We start from the raw sequence: 7,073 nt of genomic DNA on the forward strand, positions 1-7,073 counted from the left end.
AGTCTATAGCATAATTTTCTTCTTTTTTGGCATCAAGTTCTTTCATCCTCTTTCTCTCCCAATCTCTATTTCTCCTTCCCTCTCCCTTTCTCTCTCTTTCTCTCTCTCTCTCTTTCTCTCTCTACACACACACACACACACACACACACACACACACACACACACACACACACACACACAGAGATAACCATCCTTTTCCTCTCCGTCAGCGATTTGACACTTTGACTTGAGATAAAATTCTCATGCTGAAAGTACTATTTATGACTATAAGCAACAAAATACAGAATAGCAGATCTAGGATAGATTGACAATCATAATAACAACTATTATCCTCTAAAGCTGTTTCCTGCTACTTAAAGGGGCAGTATCCATTATAGAAAGAATATATGAGTCATTCTTTAAAGTATGGCTCCACTGGAAAAACGTTTTGTTATGGTGATTGTTGCAAATATAAGTGTATTGCCTTTGGGCTTTGAAATGAAAGTGGCTTCATTTCACTTAAGAAGGTTATGTGAACCTGTTTAAATTGGTTACATTTGAATCCATGTGGGGTTAAATCTTTCTTCCAGAGAGAAAAGAAAAGTTATTCATCTCCATTTCTACTACAATAATCGTAAACCTGGATTTTCTATCTCATATTCTGAGTACAAAGTCCTATTTGTGTTCTCTATACCTCACCCACACATACCATTTAAATTTACCAGGATAATCACTTTCAAACATTATAGTGGCCATATTTTCCTTGTTCATGAACCTCCATTCGTATCCAATAGGTTAGCAGATAAAATATAAACCTATTATCTTAGTATTCAATGGATTAACTTACACTGCCTTGGGAAAAATATTTCCTCATTTCCTTCATCTCAGACATGGAAGTCTGAAAAAAAAAAGATGTGAGGAAGTAAAAATAGAACTTTCCATGATGGTAGAGTACATGCTCAATATCACTTTATTAGGATGGGCATTTGTAGAGATTGGATCATTCTTGAAGACAGCTATAGTGATCATTAGCTTTTTGATTTCTTTCTTGCACTTTCTTGGGGAAAAATTGTTCCTCTCTTCTCAATACTTGCACCAAATTTTAGTTTTTGAATCAGAGTACACCTCATTTCTGAACACAGACACTGGCTCAGGGTTAGGTATAGTGGCTCATCTCTGGAAATTTTGCCAGACTATGTAGAAAAATATACTCTTCTTCTGAGGTCACAGACACTTAAGAACCAAGGAAGCCTGGAAAGACTAGACGCCATCTCTACCAACACATGCAAAAAGGAAAGAGCTTACCTGAAACAAGAAAAAACAGAACCAGGAGGACAAAAAAAAAATCTCTGATGACTTTTTGAGGAGCAGGACTCAGTTGTGTCTGAAACCATTTACCTGAGTTGAAATTTTTTTCTTTTATTTTTCAAAGTAAGTTTGGGGGTTTTATAATTTACAACTACAAGACTGAAGAAATACTGTTATTAAACATCTGATTAGGGTGACTATTAAAGGTATTGTAAATCATTCAAGAGTCTTTTGAAGTAGACTTAAACAATGTGAATTTATAGTAAACGATGCTTGATTTACTGTATACAAAGTAATTTTAAGTAACTATAATCCTCAAAATAGTTACAACAGAAGTATTCATTTAACAAATTTTTATTTTGTTTATTCATTTTTCTTTGTAATACTTTGTATCTTAATTTTTCATTAATTTAGGGTTTATTTTATATTATTTTATTTATTTTAAATTAATAGTATTTTTAATAGCATGCCTGTTATTTTTTTAGACATAGAAGATATACAATCAGTATCTCCCTCCAAGCCCTGCTCAGTTCCACCTCATCACCAAGTGGCAGGCTATTAAGTAGATTTTCATATGTAGATTTTATGCATATTTATTATGTATATTTCCAAAGATTTGTATCTATATACAAGTAAATGTGATTATATATCTCCCCCTTGTTTCTACATAACAGGCAGCATAACATACACAGTGATCTTTCCCTTACTTTTTGCATTTAACATGTAGACTGATAGCTCCCAAGTTTATATCTGTAGGCCAGATCTCTCCCCTTAATTCTAAACCCACATGTCTAACCACCTAATTGGCATCTGCACTTGGTATATAATAGACATCTCAAAATAAATTTGTCTGAAATTGAACTCGAGACCTCTCTCCACACCAGCTCTATTTCTAGTTTTCTTCGTCTCAGTCACTGACATCTCCAATCTACCTTTTCAGGCAAGTGATATCACCCATCCCTTTCCCCCTATTGCCCTCACTACAGTTCCAACAATAAATCCTATTGGCCCAAATTCAAACTACATCCAGAAGTCAACAGCGGCTCACCATCTGTGTTTACCACCATCAATAAAGTTCTAGTAATATCAATAAACTAATAAGTTATGAATAATTGAAAAAGCATTTGTGTTCATTCTCTCTCAGCCTTACAGTAATAGGAAAATCAGATTTTATAAAGGAAGTCCAATAATTATTTGTTACTTTATGCAGAGAATAAATTCAGTAAATTTATAGGTATTTCAAGAGAACTAGTGTGTGAAATTTCTTTTAATGCATTTTCTACAAAGAATAAAGTGCACTTAAGGTTTAAGCAGTTCTTATATATTTGGGGTCAGAGTTGGTCTTAGTTCTTGGAATTAAACTCTGCGGCATTAATTTCGCCATTTGGGACATTGTAAGAAAGCACAGTGCCCCTGTATAGCCATAAAGAGACAAAGATATTCAGTAAGGATTCTTGGTTAATCCCACAGAACAGATTTAATCCCGGTCAGTAAGGATGAAGTAAGCAGTTGTTACCCACTGTAAAGCTTATGGAAGCCTGTCATTGATATATGTACACATGTATGAAATATGTATGAAATTGCCATTATGAAAACATTGGCTATTATAGTAAAACACTAAAAAAAATTTTTTTAAGTATCAGTCCATTAAAACTTAAGATTTCTCTTAGAAGTTCAAAGGGCACATATAGAAGAAGCTAAATAAGTTCACAAATTTAATCCGGAGACTTTACGAGGAGTTCCACTGGGGATATATGAAATAACATAGAATCAAAAATCATGTTATTATGGAAGTTAGTTATTGTGCTACTTTCAAATTTAAACATTTAACCTTATGTCAGATAACCAATGATCATGTTTCTCCCGTTTGACATTATTGCTAATTACCTACATGTTATTTCACAACACACACATCATCAGAATTGTTATTCTTTCAGACACCTTTCCTTTCACATTCGCTTTGATTCACTTGCACCTGTAACGAAGTGAGCTGTGACACCCTGTGTCTATGTGGAATTGTGAAGCTATTGAATTATGAATGATGTGAACTGAAATCTAAACAGTCTCAAGAGACATCCTCAAATAGTTACATATTGGAACTTGGGGAAGTAGTATTCTTTTAAGTATTTGCTTTATAATTTATATATGCATTACATATATTCATTTGTCTGAACATTTCATTAATGATTGAATGAGAGGAGTTCGGTTTCCAGGATAGCTGAGTAAGCTTCTACTATGCCTGCTCGGCTACACACGCAGACACAGACACACACCCACATGTTTCTCCAGTAAATAGGAATGACATATTTTTCCACCCTGAATACATAAGCTCTTCTTAAAATAATGGTAAAGCTCACAGTCCTAATGTCAAACAAGTATTATCCGGATACTCACCCTGGTAAATGATTGTTCTTAACTCTATAGTGCTATTTAAACTGTCTGAGACACAACTTCTTCTTCTGTAAAATGAATGGGTCTAATTTTCTTTCCAGTTTTAAATTTTCCCAGTTAAAGCATTTTGAAGCACAAACCAAAAAAAAGCAAATGCAGTCAAATATTTCATGTCCACTCTTCAGGCATTACTTTACTCTTAGTAAAGTCTTCCCTTATCCACACCCAGAAAAGTCTTCAGTAACCCTTCTGTTATAACAATAATAGTCTACTTACAGCCTTTAGATACAATTACAATGTCTTTCTATATACCTTCTTAACAATCAGATCTTTATTTCTAACATTTCACTGATTTTTTTTTTATGAAACACATATCTCTTGAGTACTATTTCTATAAATTTCCCCTCAAGTGCCCAAAATTTGGGAGTTAAAACAATATTCATAATAACATTAAAATGAGAAAAAAGAATATTTCGTCCTGAAAACAGTGAAGCTTAATATACTGAAGAAACATTTAATTGACCTGTATTGAGTCATTTTGAATCTATGGTGAGTATTAAGTAACACGTAATCTTGAACCATGCAATGTTTACTGTAGGTGCCAACTTCACAGTAGAGCAGCTAAGCCAATGTCTGTACCACAATTAACCTGAATGTAAGCTATGCAATTAGAAGGCTATTTGCAGTATTATATGAGCATGGTTACAACCATTCTGGGGTTTTCCTTAAACAAGTTCTAATTACTGATTCATGTGGTATCAGTAATAGCTAAATTTTATGCCCCTGTAAGAAACAACACTTCGAAGGTGGCTACATATGTTATTTTTAAGTGAATTCAGCATTTGCTTTGCCTTTCAGAGCAATAAACTGTAATCATGCAATTTATTTTCAGGCGTAATGCAGTGGGTTTTTTCCCCTTTTTTGGCTTATAGGGAATTTTTGTTTTAGAACTTGTGAATAAAGGAATGTTACAAATACACTAAATTTTTATTTTATTTTAATAGTGATTGCTTTTATATGAAAGTTTGTTTAAAGATATGAAATACAAATAAGGAAAACAACCAGGGAATACTAAAACATAAATTGGTTATTTATAAAATGAAGGAGAGCCATTACTATGAATTTTTCAATTTTTCTTGAGTTGATCCTGGTCTTGTTTACACCTGACAGGGAATTCGGGAGGACAATTAATGGCATTCTTCACAAGAGAAGACATATCATTTTTTCTTTTAGCAATGACCCTGATCTCTATGCCCAAAAAGAAGACAGATAAACATTTAGATGACAGGCTTGAATCCAGTAGCTCACATGGATAACTACTTTTCTCACAAACTGCTGGGAACAAGGATTGTCTTTAAAATATTAAAGCTATAAGCCCAACAAGACAATATGATGAATTGAGAATTTATAATCTATACATATAAATACTGCCCAAGGACAGCAAATCAATAAGGTACAACACAGGAATAAATAGGGATGGGGAACTTTTTTGTCAGGAAGATAATCTTGGCAATGGAATCAAGAATATGTACTCAAATAAATGAAACACAACCACAACTACAAAATTATCTTTAAAACAAGAGGAAACTTTATCCACATGTTCAAAGTAGAAGCTTCTGTTTTTTGACTACCTAAAACCTGTAACTTCTTTGTTTACTATTATTCTTGATATGGGGTTCTGAAATGGAGATGAAAGCAATTATTCCTTCCCTTATTTTGAGCCTTAATATAGCTTTTTCTGAGTCTGTTTACCCTCACAATTTGAATGGCAAGATTAGAGCATAAAAGCGACTCTTAATGGAAGAAACGTTCTCAGAACATAGCAGCAAAATCCAAAGGTTTAATGAAATTTCAAGATTCAATTACAACATATTTTTTCTTAGTTCAATAAGGACTGTCAACTATGAAAACATGATAGTTAATGATAGTACATTTCAAGATGGTACCACACAAAAAATTTATTAAGTTTAAACATGAATATATGTTCATAGTTCTGTTAACAATATAAAAGCCAACAAACCAACCATGACACAAGCTAAGTAGACATCTGATAGAGTAAAAAAGAAGGCAGCCTTGGGCTTAGTTGTTAGAATGGATCTGAGAATAGATTCTGAGACATGTGAATTCAAATTTACAGAAGACATATCTGAACACACATTTCTATTGCCGTCAGGTCATCTGTTACGTATGTATATTTGGGATCTAAAAAGCCCCTTCTCCAAAGCCTCATCTGAAGAATTACTTTAGATTGAATAATGCTTCAGGACATAGGCTTTTGCCTCTAGAACTATGTGAAAGAAGTTCTGAGTTTGCACTCATTTCCTGATTCAGAATGGGGGCTCAAAAATAATGCGTTCAACCAATCAATAAATGAGCTATAATCATTTTTAACCATGCAAGCCAGTTGAAACCTCAGGTATAGAAGCTTATAGATGTGCATATACCCCAGTCTGTACACCGTGTCAGCTAACTATGGAATACTGTTTTTATAAATAAAGTTTTATTGGAACACAGCCATGCTTGTTCATCTATGGCTGCTACTGTCCTACAACAGCAGAGTTGCCTAGTAGCTACAGAGACTACATGGCCTGCCAAACTGACAATATTTACCATCTGCCTTTTACAGAAAAAGCTTGCTGACTGCTGCTGTTTTGTTTAAGCATAAGCTTTTTAAAGATTATAAAAATTTTCATTTGCTAAATTTTCTTTCAATAATCTGTACTAGATTTTTTTCTGATTACTCAGCTGCAGTGAGTCTCTGAATCCAATATCTTACACAAAATAGGTGGTTTTCACAACTATACTAATATTGACCATTCCAATACCCTTTCCCAAAGTGCAGTGAAATGAAATATTCACAGAGAATAAAATTATTTAGTCTTCTATAACTTACAGTTGGTCCTAATTTTTATAGACATTTAATTATATGACAACCTGAGTGTGCTAAATATTTGTTTTGGTTATTAATAACTTTTGAAAACTTTTCTTGCAAGAATTTGGATAATTTCTAATTGGCAAATGAGATCCTGATAGACTTGGTCACATTTACAAATAATGTTAGATCAGGGTTAGCTTAAGCAAAAATATAAATGTATTAGAAAGATATTACATATTTTACAAAATCAGAGAAAGACCTGAGTGACCGGACCATGTGAATGATGTAAATAACATTTCCAAGAACCTTAGTAGTGAGGTTTTGTGAACCCTTCCATGTGCTTGCTGCTGTTGAAAAACTACTCCAATTGCATTTTCTCTGAGTTTCTACTTGAGATTCAAATCTCTGAGACAGAGTTACATTTGCCTAGTTTGGCTCTTATTTCCAACCAGATAGACGAAAATTTATTGCCCACAATTGATAATGTCATGAAGGTCACAGGGAGAAGGCGTTTTTAAAA

This window comes from Balaenoptera physalus, assembly GCF_965194825.1.
Source record: "Balaenoptera physalus genome assembly, chromosome: 9".
NCBI classification, from domain to species: domain Eukaryota; kingdom Metazoa; phylum Chordata; class Mammalia; order Artiodactyla; family Balaenopteridae; genus Balaenoptera; species Balaenoptera physalus.